This window comes from Tursiops truncatus, chromosome 6, assembly GCF_011762595.2.
Source record: "Tursiops truncatus isolate mTurTru1 chromosome 6, mTurTru1.mat.Y, whole genome shotgun sequence".
In the NCBI taxonomy this organism is placed as follows: Eukaryota; Metazoa; Chordata; class Mammalia; order Artiodactyla; family Delphinidae; genus Tursiops; species Tursiops truncatus.
This window is the reverse complement of record NC_047039.1, coordinates 15,568,802-15,591,789: the sequence shown is the minus strand read 5'-3', so window position 1 is coordinate 15,591,789 and position 22,988 is coordinate 15,568,802. Positions and strand designations below refer to the sequence as shown.

Below are 22,988 nucleotides of genomic sequence, written 5' to 3'. Positions count from 1 at the left end.
GACTTTCTGAACAAAATACCCAAGTGTTAGTCTGATAAACACTTGGGGACTTATGGCCACATGGAAGTGAGTATTTGAAATTAGGATTGTCTCAGCAGATCCAGTGTCTTTGACTGCTGTATGTACATCACTCCTAAGGAAGTGGTCCTTGTGCTCCAACCAACATCCAGCAGGACCAGCCTTACTAATGATCCTTTGTGCTGGAAAGCCCCCGTCCATCAAAAAGCTGTCATGCAGCCCCCATGTCCAAGACCAGAATTCACTAAATGTCTTTCTCATAGTATTCCATGGTTGTTAAAGATTTAGTTTTTTACCTTGTAAATGATTTTAGTATAATATTTTAAGCGAGTAACACCTTCTCATGGTTCAAAATTAAATTGTGCAAAATGGAATATGCAGTGGCGAGTCCTCCTCCCACCTCTTTCCCCTGTCAACCCAATCCTCTTTCCCGGAGGAAACCAGTGTTCTCTCTTTCATTAAAATCTTCCCAGAGATATTCATGCAACTAAAAATGAAGGCGATCTATTTTCATAGAGGAGCGGACTGTTAGGAAACTTGTCAAGGGAGATGAAAGCTGAAAACCTCAGAAGATGGCAACCAAGTCTCTTGGGAGACGAGATTCACTGACTGCTGTAGCAGCAGTAGAACTCCTACTGATTGTGGGGTGTTGGGGAGGGAAACAGAGGTTTAGAAGGACTGTTCCACAGTGTGAAAAAGACTCCTGTTGGTGCTTAAGAAGTTCCTTGCCCCTTGTCAGGAGAAATTGACTCAGAAGAAGATGAGAAGATAAGGTGAGAATATTTCAAGCAACATCATGGTGAACTTTATATCTAAGGAAACTCCTGTTGGGGACTGAAAAAAATAAACGATTTGTGAATATCGCTCAGTACTGGAACTTTTATAATGAAGGAAAACTTAAATGATTTTCAACCAATAACTTCATATTAGAGGGATGGTGAGGCAAAATATTGTACCCAGGCACTCGAGAAAGGCAGGCTTCCTTGTTGCTTCCTCCCTTTGTTCAGTCATTCAACCAATTATTTACAAGATTCGCACTCATAACTCTGATACAGTATTTGAAGGACTCTTCTCAAGGCCACTGATACAAAAATTGCACTGTGCAAAAATTAGCCAGTCCCAATTCTGCAGTCTCTTTGGTAATACTTCAAAATCCTACACCCCAGAGACAGAGATAATCAAATTAGCCCAAATGTAATTTGGGAAGACCAGTCACAGAAGGGAATATCTAAAAGTCCTTTGGATCATGATCTCTGACTATTCCTGCACAGAGGCTGGGGGCAGGCATTGACTACTGAGAAAAAACATCTCTGGACATGCATCACAAGCCTCAGAAGACAGTTCATCTTCCACGCAATCACGAAACATTAAAGAAACGAAGAGATAACATGTTTGTGTCTTGTGGAGTTTTCAAGTCTGTGCACTTGGAAGTGCTTAGTGCTGTTAGATGTGAGGGGTCTTCAGGGGCATCCTGTTGAGTGAGAAATGCTCTAATCTTGCGACTGACCAGAAAGCGGATCTGATGATTGAAGTTTCTTTGGGAAGTATTACAAAGTCAGGTCAGTAAGTTGATCCCGCTACTATTTTTGTTGTTGTTGTTGTTGTTGTTGTCAACCGAAATTCTGCAAGATATTATTAAAAAAGGAGGGAGGGAAAGTAAAATTATTCCCATACTACCTGCTGTGTTGAAATTGGCCCAGATTGTCAACTCTTTCTCAAAATTATTTAAAAAAACCCAAGCCCGTACAAAGGAAACAGCTGTAAATCAACATTTATTGAACAACCTCCATGTCTTAAATACACTGAGAAAAAATATTCTAGTAGAGTAAAATGCGTTGCAGAAACTCTAGGAACGGAGTCAGGAGACAGTATCTTAAGAGTGTTTCCCAGGTCTGAAATTCTTTGCTAGAATTGTTCTTTAACGGAAACTTCAGGCATGTTAGGCAAAAGGACCTACTGCTTTTTGAAAGGCATAAGCAAGAACCAAGGAACTGCAGTCCAAAGGGCATGAAAGCACTTGCCCCAATTTGAGGCTACTGTGCTTACAGCGGAGCTCTCCACAACGCTTTGTAGCTGAGTGCATGGGTTTCACGTGTGCAATATAAAAATCACGAGTGCACATCTCACAAGAGCTGGTTTTAAGAAGAGACCGTCACGAAAGTTCCCGGCGAGGAGCGTCGCCAGTCAAGTTGCGCAGCGTGCCCGACCCTCCATTTCTCTCCTCTCCTGCAGAGACCGCCTGGAGCAGATGCCCGCGCTCCCCGCGCCTAGACGCCTGCGCACGCCTGCGCACGCCCACTGGGGCGGGGCTCTCGGGCACGCGGACCGCCGTCCTCCAACGGCTCCCAGCGTCTGTTGGGGCAGTTTGCTCCGGAAGACAAGAGCGCATGCGCGAGCGCGGACGGTGGGGCCTCAACGGCCGTCAGGCGGCGGAGGGGCCTGTCATGGCGGCCTCTAGGGTCAGTTATAGGAATCCTGAGGTAAGGGGTACGGGCACTTTTCACCCCTCAGGTGTCACCGCTCTGCGCTGTTGTTCACCCTGTGCGTTATTTGTGCCCTTGTCCGTGTAAGGAGACTCGCCACAATGTGGATTCACGCCCCCATAGAGCTCGATTCCCTTGAGGTGTTTGCCCCAGGGTTATTGGCACGGCTGGGGAGCCGGCTGCATGAAGGGTTCCGTGACTGCGGGGCCTCCAGTGGGGGTAAATAGTGTGTGCGAGCTCTTCAACAGGTGCCGTGCTAGTCTGCGCGTTGTGAAGAGTACAAAAGCTAGAGGGACGTTCTTGCGAGTTGAAAACCCTCATCTGCTTCCAGAGGTGTAGCTCAGGTGATTGGAAAATGCGTGAAGATCGAGGGAACACACTCATAGTTTCACTAGTGCCTTCCTTCTTATCATAAAAACATCAATCAACACTTATGTTCAAACTGCATTCTTTTGTCAGCGATGGGAGCAGCTTTGCTGAATGTGGTAATAAACATGTATTTTTACATGTTTATTACCTGATGTCAAATCCTGACTGATTTGCAAGCATAGATGGGGTCTGTACATATTTAATTGGTTGGTGGGAATCTGATGTGTAGTCACATGTGCGGGTTGGTTTTGTCTGTGGTTATTTGTCTTTGAAGGGAGGTCATGCCTGTGTTTTTGTGAGTGTGTAAGAGTGAGTGTTGTATTTGGAGGGTGTTGGGATGTGACGCAGGCATACTCAAGGAGTTGGTGGTTAGGTGTTTGTAATTTGGTGTTTGGGGAATATGTTTACATGTGTTCTTTTCTCCCATGAATTTGGGGATTTGTGTGTGTCGAATGGTGGGTTGGGAAGGATTATCTGCGTATGCATAAGGGCAATGTCAGGAGAAGTAGTGGTGTATATTACTTTGGGTGTCCAGTCTGTTTATTTTGTATATTTGGGGAATGTAGGCTGATCATTTGTGTATTCAGGGCATGTTGTATGGTTATGGGGTGTTTGTGTGTGTGCATTTTCAGGAGCTGTCTATGTATATTTGGATGTGTAGAGGGCAAGTCTGTGACTATTTTATGGGACTGATGAATGTTGTATATGTAGGTATGTTGTGTTTGTATGATTCTGTATTCTGCAAGATGGCAGAGTTAATTCTGTGTGAGAGGTTGGGAATGTGGTGTTGTGTATACGCCAGTAGTGTGGTACTGTATGTGTATTTGGAAGAAAGGGCGTACAGGGTGATGTTATTGCATATTTGTAGTGTACTGGGTAATTGTGGTTGTATTTGGGACTTGTGGAGAGTTGTGTGTTAAATGAGTTTGTGTGAGTATTCAAGGCTCATGGCCACTTGGAGGAATATTTGCTGATGTTGTGCAGTTGTAATTTTCAGTAGGAGCCTCTTAGGCTTATGTATTTTGGGAAGTGAGTATATGTGTATCTGATAGTGAGGTGGGGTTCTATGTTTCTACAGGGAAGATGGACAATTGCATTTATATGTATTAGAAATATGTGATACCGGTATTTGTTAGTACTTGTATATGTGTGAGCTGGCTGATAGCTAGGGATAATTTGATATATGGAAGTTGTTTCATAAATGGTTTGCTGGAGATATTTCCATGTATCTTACTTGTGTATTCTAATCCGTGTGTGTGTCCATCATCAGGTGCGTGCATTATCAAAGCTTGTTCATAAGGTATGGAGTTGTTAGGAGTATTCAAAGTGTATTTCTTTGGAGAATGCTAGGGTGTTTATACATGAGTTTGGTAGGCATAAGAGGTGGTCTGTCTATATATTCAGGGTGAGGGTAGAAATATATATACACACACACACATATACAGTTTATATGTTGGGGTAGTGGTGGGGAGCTTGTCTTCTGGAGAGGTAGCATAATGTATAGTGTTTGGGAGGGGATCCATATGTTCAGGGGTTAGGAATATTTGCATGTGTGTATCCATAGGTGTGTGAGAATTGTGTATGTATATTAGTAAGACTGCAGAAGTTGTCGGTGTTTTTCTGTTTTGAATGTGTCTGAGCATTTGGGGTGTATACTCATGAGGAGTTTGTGGGTGTGTGTATTTGTGATTTGTGAGTATATCAGGAGGCTTAGAGTCCTCTATGTGTCTATTTTGAAATGTAATGCCTGAAGAATTTAGTGGTGTTGCTTGTATGTGTGTTGTCAGTATTAGTGAGGTGGACTTATATGTACAGTTGACCCTTGAACAACACGGGTTTGAACCCCACGGGTCTACTTATAGTGGATTTCTTTTTCAGTAAATACTACAGGACTACTACAGGATCCATGGACACAGAGCCACTGCATGGAGGGTTGGCCCTAACCCCCAAGCTGTTCAAGGGTCAGCTGTATTTGATAAGTATAGGTTATTTGTGTCTGTGTGTGTTTTTGAGTTCCTGGGGCTTTTGGGGTATGTATTCTGCGGGATGTGAGAGTTTAGTCTGTGTGTTTGGAAACCAGTAGACCGTGTAGGTTACGTGTGTGTGCAGGAATCCTGGAGTGTATGTATTCCAGGGCTGTGGGATTGCATATGGGTCTTTTTTGGGATTGCACATGAGACAGTACTTGGTGAGCCTGTGTGTTTAGGTACTCAGTGTGTACATCTGGATGGCATATCGGTTGCACATGTTTGTTTTCAGGCCCATGTTGTGTGTGTATATATAGTTGTGAGAGTGGAATGTGAATATTCAGGGTGAGTAAGGTTTTGTCTGTAAAAATGTAGGTAGTAAGAGGTGGTCTGTTTGTGTATTTATTCAGGGTGTGGGTAGAAATGTACGTGTGTGTGCAGGATATATATATGTGTGTGTGTGTGTGTGTGTGTACAAACACATATGTATATGTGGTATCCTTTTGGTTATATATGTGTGGTGGGAGTTGAGGGTTCTACTTGGGGTGTAAGTGGATTCTGTGCACATATTCATAGGAAAAGGTATGGGATGTGCTGGAACTGGTTCATACTATCTTGGGATAGTCAATGGTGCATATCTCTTCCCAGCTCTGTGTTTAGTGATGTCAGGTGGGTAGCTTGAAATAGGTCATGCTGGGAATATTTATACCATGTAGATACCATAAGTGAAGTCTTTCCCACCTTTCTCGGAGAACTTCTTATCAAGCACTTACCAGCGTACCACTGATGTGCGTGTTTGGATGTATGTATGTATGGAGCAAGAATATTTGGGCATCGGTGGGTACGTATGGGACACTCATGTGAATTGTGAGTGGGGCATCTGGGGCTCTGGGCCCTTGTATATGTGCATTGACCCTGGTAATTGTGAATCATTGCATTGCTCCTATCCTGTTCTTTAGGGCCAGAGAATCCCCATAAATGTTGTTGATTCCCAGTAGAAATCATGCAGATGGATACAGGGGTGTCTGTACCTTAGGCAGGTGGACAGTCCTGCAGCATTTGTGTGGTCCTAGCATCTGGGTCCCTAGAAGTGGGGGCCTGGTGGACAGATGGCCATGCAGAGCAGAACCTTCACAGGTGTGTTGTTGGTGTGACAGGCAGCAGTCAGAAAGTCGTGGGGCTTCCTGGATAGGAGGTCAGATGACCAAGGGCTTTCCCAGGAAAACCCCCTGAGAATCTGTTGGACAGCTACAGGCATTACTGGGTCTTCTGTGGCACAGCTGACGTGCAAGGACACCCTCCACATGGGGTCCAGAGCCATGTGTCCCTGAGCCCAACTGCCCCAGGGTGGTGGGAACTGTTGCGTATCAGGCTGGTTAACTGTATCACTAGGTCTCAACCAACCTGTCTCCATGGAAACCTAAGTCCTCACGGATAGGCAGGACCTCTAGGGATCACTGAACTGACAAGGACAGAGGTGGGGAGGCTTTGTCACTGAGGGAGAGTGGGGGACTGAGACCTTCAGAGCCTGGGGAGTCCCACTCTGAGGAGATATGGCTCTGATGTTGCCAAACCCTTTAGACATGTTCTCTGTTCTTTTCTGAAGGCTCAAGATGCTTCTAGCAGTGGGAAGCTTATCTCAGTTTCATGTTTCTCTGATAGGATGAACTGACCCTTTTATTCACTATTCCACATCGAGCTGCAAACCCATCAGAGGGAACCATGTGATCATTGTAGCCACCAGCTGACCCCACAGCCACCTTGTGCCTCCCTTGGACCCACCCAAGAATTTCTGAGCCTTCTTTCTGGTGAGTCTTGTGGCCTTTTCTCCCTCATTGTGAATCCTCCTGCCAATAAAACATGCTGTGAATGTTAACAAAAGGAAACCTCAACTAGAATTGGAGTCTGGAAGGCCCCCCCCGTAGAGGGAGCTCTCATGCCTTCTCATCATCAATTACCCCAACAGGAAGAGGTCATTTACTGACCCCAAAGAGGAAGTGCAACCACCTTACTACCCCAGCTGGAGGAGGGAAGACTTCCTTCCTGGCCAGCAACAAGAAATAGAAAATAGAAATAGCTAATAGAAAATTCCGCAGTTTAGCCAATGAGACGCCATTGTCACCTGAAGTTTTCCTTTCCTCCAGTGAACTTTCATTTTTTCCCTTGATGATGACTTTCTTTCCTTGTCCCACCCTCCTTACTATACAAGCCTTCTGGGACTTCCCTGGTGGTCCAGCAGCTAAGACGCCACGCTTCCAATGCACGGGGCATGGGTTCGATCCCTGGTCGGGGAACTAAGATTTCCACATGCCATGTGGCATGGCCAAAAAAAAAAAAGCCTTCCATGTTGTGTAACCCGTTGGAGTATGTCCCTTTCTATCAGATGAGATGCTGCCTGATTCATGAATCGTTTAATAAAGCCAATTTATTCAAAATTCAAAGTAAATCTTCAAATTTACTCAGTTAAATTTTGTTTTTTAATACATTGGTAGCATGCAGAGGTGGCCACTAACAGTTTAATATGTATCCCTCCAGAAATGTTCTGTATAAAACTATGTACGTGCACTTTTCTAAAATCCACTCTTATGATTGCTACTGCTAACAGGATGATTTTATGATGAAATGCTTATCTTTTTAAAAAGAAAAAGATAAATATATTGGTGGCAGTGATGGGATCTGAAGCAAATTTCTGATAACATTTGGGACAAGGAGGAACAGGTGTGGTGCCCACAACTCCTTTGAGTTCCCTGTGTTTCTTGCCCTTCCTGAAGGTTGTTGGTAAGCTCCTCTTGGTTTGAGCTCCATTCTCTTTGCGTTTGTGCTCCCAATCTAATTGGCTTTCCTTTACAGGGCAGGACAGTTTGGGCTGGTAGAGGATTCTCCCTGAGGCCAAAGGCCTAGCCTTTCAGATGGAAATTCCCAGGACACAGTAACATCTCTTGGTTATTGCCAGTATATTTTTTAGTGGTAAACCCTAGCCCCTAATTTTGTTCCCTGGATTCCACATTGGGCACTGCTGACAGTGTAGTCTGCACTTGCCCATCTGTTTGGAATCAGCCCCCAGTTTCCATGCTTGGAACTGTTGGTGGCGGCTATAGTTCTCCATTTTGTTTGGAATCAGTTTGCAGTCCCCATTCCTTGGGATTTGCTGGTTGGATCTTTTTCCTCAGTCCAAGAATCCCTGGTAATTGGTGGTGGTGCATACCAGGCCTTCTTTTGTCCAGGACATAGTAACATCTCTTTGTTACTGCTGATATATTAAGGCGCAGTTTTTTTGTGTGTTCTTTTGGGTTGACAAAGGCTAGCTAAGGAAATGAGATCCTTTATCGCCAAAGAGTTGAGAATGCCAGCTTCTGGCACACCTTCTTATTTTATATTTAAGAACTATGGTCCTGGAGGTTGTAGATATTTAGAAAGATGGCAAAATTATACTAATATTGATCTAGAATTACAGTGGTCATTGTGGGGCATGTTCCAGTTAGACAAGATTGTTCATTTAAGGAAAACACTAGAGAGCAAGGGTTCACAAATTGGACAGGGAGAATGAGATGCCTGCTTTAATTGATATGTAAAAGTTTACAGAAGGTTTCAAGATTCCAAAATAGCTTCGTTTAGAGACTTAGAACAAAAAGCTAATGAAAAATTAAAGAGACAAAAGGTACCTGAAACAAAAGACCATAGGATGGATGTGACTGCAGGTTTAACTCCCCCTTTCCTTTTTCACCTGAGTACTCTTGTTTTACTCATTTTCTGTCTGAAATACTTTTCTATTCCAAAGAGAATATTTAACAATTGCCATTTAAAGTAAAACTACCTGAGGTTGCAGGTGAGCCCCCTCAGGTGTCCTTTACCCCTTGGTCAAAGACTGAGCTGAGAGCTATAGTCCAAGAATTCTCTAAACCTAGGGAGGAACCCCCAACAGTTACTGAAGAATTTAGAGTCACTGTCAGGGCGCATGTCCCCAAACTGCTAGATCTTTATCCGCTTGTACCCGTGTTGGTAGGACTGGGGGAAGCCCCAGAATGGATGCGGGAAGCAAAATGACATAATCCCTAGGATGATATTCAAGATCCTCAACCTGAAAAGGCTTGCAGAATAACAACTGACCTTTTATAAGCTATTCCTAAAATCTTCCCTGCTCACACTTGGTCTGTTAGTAATTGGCCTAATAGTGATTGGTCTATTATTCACTCATACAAACAAAAGAGGGGTGGAAGACTTTAGAGCCAGTTTGGAAGCTCTCTTTTTACAGCAGTTGGTGTTCCAAGGAATAAAAAGGCCACTCAGCCTGCTTTAACTGCCCTTTTTGTAAATGGATTATCTTCTGAGATTAGTGGATTGATAAAAGGGCAGAAAAGAGGGTGGGAGGCTGTAGGCCTGACTGAACTGGTGACTATAGCTGAGCATTTTGAAAGGACCCTGGAGCAAGATCACAAACAGAAATCCACCGAGCTCATAGCCTTACAGTTACAACAGCTCTAAGGCAAGAGACACAAAATAACACCTGGGCCTCCCCCATTACAACCTCCTAGGGGTCCATGATCAATTCGATGACCCAAAGTTGATGTTTCATTTGTAATCAGTGAGGACACTGGAAAAAAAGGTGTCCTCAAAGGTCCTATGCAAACTCTTCACGAATGCTCTCATATCTGTCTCAAAGGGAGGGCCCCCCATAACCCTCTCCCATAGTTGGCAGAACTCCAGGGGTTCTCTGGTAAACTATTACCAGCAATTACCTTGAACAGCCCAGAGGAAAATATAATGAAAAACTGCCAACTTTTAGTTGATACTGGAGCTGTGCTTTCTACGTTAGACCTCACTCTCATACTTCACTTTGAAATCTCCATTAAACCCTAACCCTAACTGTAAACAGAATTACCTAACCTTTAACACCCTACCCCTAGCCCTAACCAGAGCTGTGCTTTCTACTCTAAATCCCGCCCTCAAAGAACAACAGGTCCCTCTGAGTAAAGAGGATGTTTCCATAGTGGGAGTACCTAATACAGTTCAGAGAGAATTTTTATCTCCACCAAGATTCCTTTTCGCTATGCAATATAGCCCCAGTTAATCTATTCGGTAGAGATCTCTTTTCTAACTTAAAAGGGCCAGTACATTTTGCCTCCAGTGGAGATCTCACCTTAAAATTTCCTGATCAACCTGAACCTGATCATTTATGTTCCTTAAAACCTGTCCTGGACATAAAAGAGGAAGTTCAACAAAAGTTCCCTAATTGGATGGAGATGCCTGCAAATTTGGGGGCTACTTCTGACAGTGTTAACATCAGAAGAATCAAAAAATGCAAACCTATAAAGATTCAGATAGATGTAGCTAAACCTCTCCCTAGGTTTCCTCAGCAACTATTAAAGCATGCGGTCATACAAGGTCTCGTACCTATTGTAGAAGGCTTAATTGCCCGGGAGGTAATCATTCCTGTACTCGTCCCTGCAGCATGCCAAACTTGCCTGGTTGGAAACCTGGCAGGATGGCGATTTGTCCAGGACTTGGGAGCTGTTAATAAAAATAGTTTTTCCCTGTTGTTTTCCTGTTGTTCCAAACCTAGCCACCCTTCTGTCACAAGCTTCAACTGACTTGAAATGGTTTACTGTTGGAGACCTTTGTTCACCTTTCTTCAGCATCCCGGAGACCCAACAGCCAATATCTATATGCCTTTACTTGGAACAGTCAACAATATACCTGCACTTTTATGCCTCAAGGGTTCACTGGGACCCCTTCTTTTTTCTCCCAAGTACTTCACCAAGATTTAAGTACCCTCTAGTTCCCTGAGAAATCAACCATTTTACTATATGAAGATAACCTCCTGCTGTACTCAGCTACTGTAAAGATTCCATAAGGCATTCATAAAAGATTCCATTTATTTGCTGCAACAGTTAGCTGAGAAAGAACACAAAGGAAAAATTACAATGATCTCTAGACGCTGTTCATTACCTAGGACGTAATCTAAGCACTGAAGGAATTCAGCTATCTCCAGAGAGAATTAGGCTGATACAGGAACTTCCTAGACTCACAACTAAGTGCTAGCATTGTGGATTTCTAGGTTTAGCTGGTTATTGCAAGCTCTGGGTTCCAAATTTTTCTGTTACCTCTTCCACTCTATGAACTTATTAAAGATGTAGTTCCTGAATCCTTTGCTTGGGAAGATAAACATAAGCAGGCTTTTATAAGGCTAAAACAAGCGCTGCAAGAGCTGCCTGCCTTAGGGTTGCCCAAATGATCAGGTTCAGGTTGATCCGGAAACTTTAAGGTGAGATCTCCACTGGAGGCAAAATATATTAGCCCTTTTAAGTTAGAAAAGAGATCTCTACTTAATAGATTAACTTTAGGTTATTCAAAACCTTTTACTTTATTTGTGCATGCAAGGCATAATCAGGCCGCGCAGAACTGTGCGAGCATGGTAGTAAACATAGGCCTGTTGCCTGTTATAGCATGCAACTTGATTCAGTTGCTTTTGCCTATCTCAGTTGTCTTCAGGTTATAGCCACAACTGCAAATTTAGTGGAAGCCTTGGCAGATTTGACTGTAGAAAATGAAATTTATTTGCAAACTCCACACATTGTCCACAGTCTTCTTAACGCTGAATTGACAACATTTCACTGCAAGTATCACTAGATTAACTTCCTGTGAAATCCTGCTTTCACCACCTAATCTTTATCTTAAACTTTACAACGTTCTCAATCCTGCTACACTACTACCTCTGTCTCACAAAGGTGAGGGCCATGACTGAGGGCCATAACAGTGTCCCATGGGAATTCCCTGGTAGTCCATTGGTTAGGACTCCGAGCTTCCACTGCAGGGAGCGCGGGTTCGATCTCTGGTCGAGGAACTAAGATCCCACAAGCCACATGGCGCGGCCCAAAACAAAAACAAAACAAACAAACAGAAAGCAGTGTCCCATTTTGTGACACCGTGTCCTGAGTAAAATTGTTACCAAGTCCAAGCTTGCTCTGCTTGCCGCACGACAGGCCATAAATCGGAGATGAGGTGTTAAGACAAGGGATAGGACTTTATTCGGAAAGCCAGCAGACGGAGAAGATGGCGGAGTAAAGTCTCAAAATAACCATCTTATTGGGGTTTGGATGCCAGTTTCTTTCATAGCACAGAGATGGGGAGGAGATGAGGAGGTAAAGTAAGAAGGCCATAAGTTTTGCGAATAGCCTCTGGAATGGCCAGCCTCGGGGAGGAGATGTGTTAATTTCTTCTTAATTGTAGCCATCCACAGGTGGACAGAGTCCATATGTTTCCCTGAACAAAGGCACTTTGGTTTAACATTCAGACAGAGGGACAGGGTTCCCCGAGGCAGGCCATTATGTACACACAGTATCCTTTTAGTGAACGAAAGCAGCTGAAGGCAAAGGTTAAAGCAAAAGAAACAGATCCAACGTGTAGTCAGATTTGGCTCTTCCCTGTTACAATTCCCTACTGTCAATGTCCATTCCACAGTCTTGTGGAAAAAGGGGTGACGGCCCTTCTAATTGCTTCGTCAGATGGATCTTTCCGGGAGTGTCCACCATGGGTGCCAGTGTTCCAAACGTTTTTTTGTTGTTGTTGTTCCTCTCTGGAAAGTGTCTCCTTTACACCTGTAGCCTTAAAAAAATATTCTCAGCCTAAAAGTTGAGAGTTATGATCTATTTGATGGGAATTTTGAGGGCTTCAAGCCTGGGAGGCAGCATCTCAAGTTAAGGAATTTAGCACCTTTCTATGTATGGGAAGATGCAAGAGTCTGAAATCATTCATTTGATATGTACCTCAGCTATCCGGGGCCTGTATACTATATTCTCATACCCTGAGTTTCGTCAGGGCTCACCGGCTCATGTTGGAGGGCTGCAGTCGCTAATGACTGATGTGTCAGGAAATATTCTATTTCTCAGATCCTCTCCTCTTGGTCAGGATTTTGACCAATATTTGGGAGACATTTCAGGATCAAATTTTGTCCCACGGCGCTGGGAGGCTCATCCCAGGTCAGGGGAGAATTCTTGATATGCCACTCCAGGTGCTAGTTTTTGGATTAGGCCCTATTGATAATTAAAGATCCTCTGGATCCTCTATCTAATTATGATCCAGGAGACATTTTCGCTTGTTGCTTCCTCCCATACCTAGAATCACACTATTACAGTTATTTCATGTTATAAATGTGGTCTGTTTCCTCAAGATGTTTAGCCATAGAAGTATTGTTGGAGGCCTGGTTACATACTGGGTACTGTAAGAGACACCAGTCTTATAAAGTAGACAGGATATAAGTAATGCAGCTAGTAACGTTAACAAAGACACAGTGCAGCAGGGAGACACAAAGAGCAAACAATCTGGAAACAAAGAACAATGATCAGTATAACTACTTGTAATGCAATTGCAATAGCGAGCGACCAGAGGTACCATAACTGATTTAGTGAGCCATCCGCTGTTTCAGTGTACCAGCAGTGCGTACTTAGACATGCAGGGCTTAATCTTTGAGACAAGCCTATACTACTGGCAGGATCAACCAGGTAGAGAGAAAAAGATAAATGTTTCAGTTCTGCTTACAAGGGTATAATTTAAGAAATTACTGTAAGTCATAATTAGTTTAAGGGGAGGGTTTTGCTTACATGTGGAAAACACAGATTTAAAACAGTCATTTTTCAGATAGAAACCATAAAACTTCTAACCATAGTCACCAGTTTACCCAGTCATGTGCAACTAATCGTTTTTGTTAACAGCTTTATGAAGCCATCAGGTTTCCCATTAGAATTCTTCAAGTTCTTACCCACTGCACCTTTATGGTTTGAAAACCAGAAACTTGTATTTATGCAAAGGTCCCTTCTATAAATCTTCTTGAAGAGGAAGCATTTTTGCAAAGGCATCAGAGTGAAACCATAACTGTGTACAATGGCAAAAGACTTAAGAAGGCACGTTTAAATCTGATTACAGTGCAATTGACAAAGTAACATGGTTACTGCAGTGACATGCACACTTTCAGATAATAAAGAGAATTCTGACTGGTAACATTTTACCAGGCCATACCAAATTTTAGGAACTCCATCTAATCTGTAGAATACCTGTATCATTCGGCATACAATATAACCTAAGAAGATTTATTGCTTATTTGACAAGACTTCCCGTGTAATTCAACATACCAAGTCAACCTAATTAGTTAATATCTCTCTTTGGGGTGTTTCAGGGGCCCTTTGAAGCACCCCAAAGTTAGCTAGAGGTCAAAGGAACTTCATTATAATTTGATTTGGGAAGTTTTGTCAAAAAAATAAGAAAAGGGTTTAAAACAGTCAGATAGGGTCACATGTCACTGTGAAACAATAGTTATTCACTTAGCCAAAGTAACAATAAAAGATTTCAAAGGCAAGTACAGAACAGATCTCTTAAAAGGTAGGAAAACTTAAAATCCAGTATCAAAGGCAGTCCAAAATCTTAAGAAACCTTGTCTTCTTAACAGAGAGAAAAGTGAAATTCAAGTTGTGCACCAGCTTACTTTTAAAATTTATTTACTCAATTAAACTTATTTTATTTTTATTTATTTATTTTTTTTTTGCGGTACGCGGGCCTCTCACTGTTGTGGCCTCTCCCGTTGCGGGGCACAGGCTCCGGACGCGCAGGCCCAGCGGCCATGGCCCACGGGCCCAGCCGCTCCGCGGCATGCGGGATCCTCCCGGACCGGGGCACGAACCCATGTCCCCTGCATCGGCAGGCGGGCTCTCAACCACTGCGCCACCAGGGAAGCCCCAATTAAACTTATTTTAAACTTAGTCCTGACCACGTACAGAACTCCGTTTTTCAGGGTCCACTTTCCATAAACCTTCTGTCACTTATTTTAGCACAATTCTTTCAAGTGATCAGATATCTGGAGAGATTAATTTTAGATAGACCTTCCTAAAAGATAAGTATTTTAAAAAGTTCACCTAAAGCTCTTATCTCATTTGCATTTTCTTTCCTTAAAAGTTTCTTCACGGGCTTCCTTGGTGGTGCAGTGGTTGAGAGTCCGCCTGCCGATGCAGGGGACACGGGTTCGTGCCCCGGTCCAGGAAGATCCCACATGCCGTGGAGCAGCTGGGCCCGTGAGCCATGGCCGCTGAGTCTGCGCGTCTGGAGCCTGTGCTCCGCAACCGGAGAGGCCACAACAGTGAGAGGCCCGCGTACTGCAAAAAAAAAAAAAGTTTCTTCACATCAAGTTATTTCCTTGCTGACAAATTTGCAACAGATATAACAAGATTTTATTTAGCTTATATTAAACCTAGGCACAATAAAAGTATTATACTTAATGTTGATGACTCTGACAGCATGTCTATATTAATTAGATCCACAAACGAACGTTAATACCAGGTCTTAATTAATACTGAATATTTCCCAGTTCACGTGATCCTGAAGCTCATTTAGCTCAGTTTCTCTTGTATTTAGAATAGTTTGGTTTGTAAGTGCTTACTTTTCTTTGAGCCAGTTAAATAGAGCTCAGCAATGTTATCCAAAGACAGAGACACATACAAGGACACAGACGTACAGAGACGCCATGGTTGTCATTTCAGAATTTCAGCACTGAGTCAGGTACAGCCATGTGAAGCCCATCAGTTTATAAAAAGAGGTTGGATTCAAATTAGGTTTCTGGCAGATGGAACAAATCAAACTCACTTGTCTAGATGGCTGAATTTTTACAGAAAAGACACTTAGGTTTTTTATTTATCCTTGATACGTCCATTTCTAAATTCCTTTACCCTCTTTCAAAAAGATGCATTTTAAAAAGATGGCAGAGATGAGGGTTCCTGAGAAGACCAGAAAGGACATTTGCATCTCAAAGATACAGGCAAGTTTTTCCTAGGATGACTTTGTTTCCCCTTTGTTTAATATTTACAAGCCTCTTGAGATAAACAGGGAGGGTTTGGGGAGTGGTATCTATTGGAGAGTCAATCAACTGGTTCCCCACTGTCAAAGTTCCCTGGGGCTCCTGTGGGGAGATGAGATTCGGACGCCTCAAGTCAAGGGAGTCCCCTGGCCTCTATAGGATGTCAGCACGAGGGAAATTGCCCTGCTGTGGAAGTGGCTCCCGGTCCAAATTGGGTGTCCTGTGGAGTCTTAGATGGTGATACTAAATCAGGCTCCTGTGCTCTGGGGGTTAACGCGGAAACTTCTATTTGATCCCCGTGGGTAGGGGAAACAGGAGGTGGTGAATATGATGGCGGCGTGAGGGAGGGTGGGCAGCTGGACAACTGCCAGGGCAGCTTGCTGTTTTGCAAAACACTTCTAACTGCGAGATCCTATAAAAACTGAGTGAGCCCTTTAGGGGCGACCGCCCTTCTGATCCTATATTTTGGGTCTGCACCCTATTACAGTAGTATACCATGTCTTACTTAGTCATAGGCTCAGGGCTATGTTACACCCATTTATCTAAAATAGGCCCCAAAGGGCTCTCCTTCAGGGTAGATGGAGTATTTCCCATTTTGTACACCAAAACGCAAAAGTCGCAAACAAATTCTGGCATCAGTGCACACAAAAGCAAGATCAAAAACCAACGAACCAGTTCCCAAATCGGTTCTGAGGGTGTGTAGTGGTGTAGAGAGCAGCCGTCTGGTGCAGAAGCCCACAGGCAGCTAGGAGGAGCTGTGTTAGTCCAAAGGCTCCAGGACACATAGTCCATTCTCAGCCCAGAAGGAGCAGCCAGGGGAAACCAGCGGGAGGGCTTGGCCAGTTGACCTTTGTGCCTGCTATAAAGCTTATTGTTTAGCTCTTCGCCCATAAACTATGGAGGGTTTGTACGTGGCTGCATAAATGGGTCTAAGAATGATGGACAAGCGTGGTATCTGTTGCCTCCAAAGTGTGAAGAGACCTAAGTAAGACGTGTTGGGCTTGCTATAGTGTGTTGGGGGGCTGAATAGTTAACGGCTGAGGTTTAGCTGCAAGAGGAATTTCCTGGCTTTTAGAGGATTAGTTAATGCCCAGAAATTTAATAGTTGTGGACAGCCCTTGAATTTTATGTGGGGCAATAAGTAGCCCGCCTGTATGTTATAGGTGGGTCACCAACCATGTTAGGGCCTCGTGCACCAATCTCCTGAGGGGCTCTGGATTAGAACATCAGTATAGTGCCAGACGGTGCAAGGGGACACCAGGTCTTGCCAGCAAAGACTGTGGGCAATAGCTGGGCTGTTAAGATAGCCAGTAGGCAGACAGGTTAAAACATACTGGGTGCCTTCTGAAGTAAAAGTAGACCGCAGCTGGGACTCCTTAATAACTGGTACTGAATAGAAAGTCATAGCTAGATTGTCACAGCAAAGTAATTCCCTGGAGCCCTTTGGATATCCTTAATGAACTGGACAGTGTTGGAAATGGGAGCCTTAATAGTGGGGATCAGCATTTATATTTCAGTAGTTGATTATAAGGGGCCGCTCATTACTAGCAGGCTTTAATAGCAGCCAAATGGGGGAATTGAAAAGGAGAAATGGTGTGTTTAATGACTTCTTCTTTTCATAAATTCTGAATTATGGGCTGCAATCCCACAGCCCCCTGTCATACATGTTATTGGGGGATATTTACTGTCTTAGGTGGCAGTCTTATGGGCTCCCAATATTCAGCTTCCACCAGGAAGGCCAGGAATTTGGGTTTGTTCCAAATGTCATTGAGTACATCAAGGCATCCATAGCTCTAACGGGAAAGGGTAGGGCCAAAGGGGCTACCAGCACTAAAAGGTTTTTAATAAATATTGTTTCAATAGTAACATTCAATGGAAGTTGAATGCTTTCTACTCCCCTGACTATTATGCCTTGTAATCTAAAGTGTGACCCTTGCTTATAATTGGAAGGATTCCCAGGAAGCACTGTAATTTGAGCTCCAGTTGTCAATGAGAGCCATAAGAAAAGTTGTTTATGTGTGTCCCAAGGATAATTAGAGAAGTATATGGGCAAGTGTCCCAGAGGAGGGCCACGCTCCAGGGATCTGCCAGGTCCCTAAGGCAGAGGCCTTGGCAGAGGTCAGGGTACAGGATTCGGAGAGGTGACAGCTGCCCATCACTCCGGTCTCCTGAAGAGTCTGTAGCGCCTGAGCAAAAATTTCTAACTTGTGCTTGGGCTTTCCCAAGGTTACGTCATCAGGGACCCCCGATCTCCAGAGCTGCCAATACAGGGAGATCTGTTAGTCATCTCATGAAGGATGGAGCTGTGTGATGGCAACACCCCTTGGTGGAGACCAGTAAGGGTCCCAGAAGTCCCTATATCCCTTAAGGGTCCTCTCTTGGGTTCCTGGCCAATGGGGCAGCGGGGCCCATGTGCCTTTACTGGCCAGCGAGGTTTGGGGCTTCAGAAAAATTATCTTTTTCATATCTAGCTACAACATGGATGCAGTCCCATGCCTGTTGTACTGTATCTGATGTTTCTTTGAATTGTAACAGCATGGCTTTATAATTAGGGGGAACACCCTTCTCCCCCTTCCCTTGGACTAATTTTTTCTAGCAACATTTGCATTTCGATCATCGTATAGTTACACGTCTCTGTTTCTTGTTCATGCTGGTCATCCGATGTTTCGGTGCAATGGGTAGTGACAGGGAACACCTGGAATGGAGTTTTCCTCTTCCCTGACTTATATGCTGCCACTTCCTGTTTAGGGTGTCCCAGTCAGCCTCGGTGGGGTCAAGGGATGATTTGCAACAGCAGCAAGAAATGCAGCAACACAGGAGTCACTTACCTCAGTGGCATTTGCCCGTTCGGGGTGCCATGATGCCCCTGGTAGAGCTGCCTCTGTCATGGGTTAGGGCTGTGTGGGGAACTCTTGGATGTATGTTTAGGGTATAGGATGGTTTGGGGTAATAGTAAAGCTGTGTAGAGACTGTGTATGTGTGATCTGGGGAGAGACGAGGGGCATGAGTGCCTTTGTGGGTGTACGGTTGGTGTAGTATGGTGTGGCTGGGTGGTGGGCTGCTTCTGGGTGTTGTGAGGCTATGTGTGCAGGCATTTGAGAAGAGGTAGGGGTATGCATCTTAATGCTTTGTGTGTTGGATCTGTGTGTATTCAGAGTGCAGGGGTTATACACATGCTCATCCTGTAGGGTAAGAGTTCAGGGAGTGTATTTTTGGTGTGGAGGAATTTGCAGATTGGGGTTGTCAGTGTAAATTGGGGTTGCTAGCTGTGTGTGTATAATCAGGATGTGACAGAGGCTGTTTATAGTATGTCAAGAGGGAGATGGGTGTATGTTTGTATTGGGGGTGTGAGGTCGTCATGTGTTCTACGGGGAGTATTTAGGGAAAGGTTGGAAACATTGTGTCTCTCTGATGGCATTTTATGTGTGTCTGAGCTTCTGAGGCATTGTACATACGTGGATGTTGAGAGCTGTGGGGGGACTGTATGTGTTATTTGGATTTGGGGGGTTGTGTCTTATATGAAGAAGTATGTGAGTTTGGTTTGAATGTATTTGGCTATTGTTGAAGGGTTTGTGTGTTTGCATTGAGGGGTTATATGGGGTTGGGTAGATTTTTGTGGGATATGAGGATTTAGGTGTTTGATTATCAGGGGCCGTTGGGGGTGTGTTTTTGTATTGAAGACTGTGGCTGTGATTTTATTGGGGTTTGTAGTGCATGTATATTGGAGCAGGAGGGTTCTGGGCACACAGTCAGGCATCTGCTTATAGGCAGGGAGTTTGTGTGTTTGAGGATGTTTGGAGCTCTGTGGGGCTGTGTGATGGTGGCACAGGTGACTGTGGGCAGGTGGAGTGTGTGTTGGGCTGGAAGGGAAACTCGAGGGCATGTTGGGGACTGTGAGGCGCCCATGTGAACTCCCACGTGGACTGACCTTTGTTCCTTCTGATCTTCTATGGCTCGTACGCATCCTGGTCTTCTGTGGCAGCTACTCCCCTGGAATGGTCAGCGATACTCTGCTCTTTCCTAGTCAGATGAGTCAGGAAATGTCACTTCCTCTGGCAGCTGGATGTGCCTCTTGCAAGTGAGTGGTCCAGGGTGCAGGACTGGCGGACAGATGCAGAGTGAGGCTGATTCGCCCATGAGCCCTCTCCTCAGTGAGGTGGCCCGGAGGTCAGGGCTGTATCTCCAGAAGGTCAGACATGGCCAGTCGTCTCTAGAACGTGCTGGAGGGGCCAACTCATTGAACGGACCATGCCAGGAGATAAACAGACCCTGAGGACAATTCCTAAGGGAGAAGTGTATACCTACCCATCTTCCACTTTCTCCTTTGGATGGCCTCTACCACAAGGTAAAAGCTAAGCCCCCTCACACGGCCTTTCTTGGCCTGGTCTTACTGAGTGGCCAGTCTCTCCCCACATCCTGGCTCACTATGGGCCCTCTGGTGATACCAGCAAGAGGCCCCCCTGCATGTCAGTTCTCACCTCCTTCCCTTGGCCCATGCTGCCATTGCTGTTTGTCCTGCTCTTCCTCCCCCAAGGCTGTGAGTCACCCTGTCCAGGTGGGAAGGATCCACTGAAAATGCAAATTTTAGTAATTACTGCATCACCTGAGTCTCTAGCATGTGCCAGCCACTATGACGCTTGCCAAGTCCATAAAAACCCCACAAAGCGGATATGCTATTAGTTGCACTTTGCAGGTGATGAAGCTGAGGTTCAGAGGTGAGCAACCATGACCAAGTACCCTGTATGTACCACAATATCAATCAGACTGGTCAACGAGTCCAATAAAGCCAAGCATTAGTCTGATCAGTACGCCTAGATGCCAGGCTGTAAAGGCGCAAAATATGTCCCCGCACGAGAAAGAGCAGTGCCAAGTACCCCAGCAAAGAAGCAGTGTTCATATCCTGCTTTCTTAATCGAAGTAACTGCAGATCAACCCACAATTTCCTACTCTGTTAATAGGAGAAAAATACCAATGTGCGTTGTCCTGTAAAACTACCTTAAAATAATATGTATGATCCCGAGTGCTTTAGTAATGACCCCAAATCATCATCATGAGGTTGGGATACTACTTAAAACACTGCAAGTCTTACACACTGGCATATAGAATCTGTAAAGTCAGTTCTTTGGGTAATGATGGTAGATAGAAGTGGCCCAGAAGGACAGAAGACAGAAAATAGAGCAGAAACTATTTGTCCAGAGGTGACAATGGGTCATAGCCAAGGTTCAAGCATTATGAGGGAGGTGGTGAAAATAGTAGTGGGCATAGAGTGTAATAAGTCAAGGATATCTAATGTAGTTTCCAATGAAGGTTTGTGAAAGACATATAGCTAAAAAGATAATAGGCTGGGAAGTGGAGTAATATGAAACATTTGATATATTTTTTACAAGGATAAAAGAAGATAGAAATGAACATTAAAGAAGTAGGTCAAATAGAAAAGCTCTAAGATGGTTAATAACCTCACAATATGATGAGGCAACTTAGATGTATTTTGTTTAAATAAATTGGTAGACTATATTTAGAGTAGTTTTAAGTTTAAAGAGAATTTGAGCAGAGTATAGAGTTCCCATACACCCCCTCACATCTATTCCCCAAACCAAAGTTTCCCCTATTATTAACGTCTTGCATTAGTGTGGGGCATTTTTCACAATTGATGAGCCAATGTTCATACATTATTATTAACTAATATCCATAGTTTACATTACAGTTTACTCTGTTGTATATCCTATGGGTTTTGAGGAATGAATGACAAGCATTGACCATTACAGTATCATACAGAATAGTTTAAGTGCCCTACCTTTTCCAGGATGTCATATAGCTGAAATCATACAGTATGTATCCATTTCAGTTTGGCATCTTTCATTTAGCAATATGCGTTTAGGGTTCCTCCACGTCTCTTCCATTTAGTACTCTTATAGCTCAAGCTGCCATAACATAATATTAGAGGCTTGGTGACTTTAACAAGTCACAGTTCTAGAGGCTTGGAAGTCTAAGATCACGGTGCTGGCCAATTCAGTGCCTGGTGAGGGCTCTCTTCCCGGCTTGCACACAACTGTCTTTTCACTGTGTCCTCACATGGTGGAGAGAGACAGAAAAAATTCTCTGGTTTCTTCTTATAGGGGCACTAATAGAGCCTAATCCTCATGACATCATTTAATCTAATTACCTGCGAAAGGCCCCATCTCCAAATACCATCACTTTGTTAGAGCTTGAATATATGAATTTTGGGGGGACAGAATTCAGTTGATGGCCTCATTCTTCTAACAGTATAAAATATGACTAATAAAGAAAGCTCATCATTAAATTATCTCTTTTCTAGCAATACATAGATATTTACTTGCTTTTTTAAACCATTTACATATTTTAAGATAAATGAATTAAAGATTTTAAAAAGTCAGGTAGAACAAGGTAAGAAATTGTAGGTACAAACATGTTGAAGCAAAAACAGATAAACCCCCCAGTTGCATTGTCTCAAAAATTCAGTTAGAGTTCTAAGGTCTGATTTAGGTTTCCACCTCTGGTTCATGCCATTTGCTGTACCACAATAGGATGGGGTGGTATGCTAAAGTTAGGACGTTAGAAAAACCATTAGAAAACAGATACCTTGCTAAACTGAATATTTATTTGGTGTGAATTGAGGCTGTTTTTTCTTAACGATATGATTCACATTAAAACTTGTCAGGACACAGTAAATTAACTAAAAGTAACTTGGGGAGAAGTTGTATTTATTTTATTTATTTTTTTACATCTTTATTGGAGTATAATTGCTTTACAATGGTGTGTTAGTTTCTGCTTTATAACAAAGTGAATCAATTATACATAGAAGTTTTATTTTTTACTGAGATAAAATTAACCGTTTTAACTCGCACAATTCAATAGCATTTAGTACATTTCACGATGTTGTGCAACCCTTACTTCTATGTGGTTCAAAAATATTTTTATCGCTTTAAAGGGAAGCCCTACCCATGCTTTCTTCTACCTAAGCCCTGGGCAATCACCAATGTGCTTTCTGTCTCTATAGATATATCTATTTGGATATTTCATGTAAGTGTAAATTATACAGTATGTGACCATTTATGTCTGGCTTCTTTCACATAGCATAATTTTCAAGGTTCACCCATATTGTAGTATGTATCATTACCTCATTTCTTTCTTCTACCCATCTTTAATGAGGTATAATAGAGAAATAGAATTATATATTTAGGATATACAACTTGATGTTTTGATATACATATCCATTTTTGACATAATTGCCACAATCAAGCCAATTAACATATCCATCACCTCATATAATTACCATTTTCTTTTTTCTTTCTT

The 22,988-nt window shown here is 43.4% G+C and overlaps 1 long non-coding RNA gene across 2 annotated transcripts in view; it reads left to right on the top strand.

Annotated features, from left to right (window-relative positions):
- The first annotated feature begins 2,115 nt into the window (after positions 1–2,115).
- The window catches only part of LOC141278941 (uncharacterized), a 124,438-nt gene continuing 103,565 nt past the window's right edge, over positions 2,116–22,988 (top strand). The window contains exons 1-3 of one of the 2 annotated variants that reach the window (XR_012332399.1): positions 2,116–2,498; positions 6,500–6,645; positions 14,780–15,049. This is a non-coding gene — a long non-coding RNA (uncharacterized lncRNA). Of the gene's footprint in view, positions 2,499–6,499; positions 6,646–14,779; positions 15,050–22,988 lie in introns of those variants that run through there. The other variant, XR_012332400.1, reaches the window with a different exon arrangement.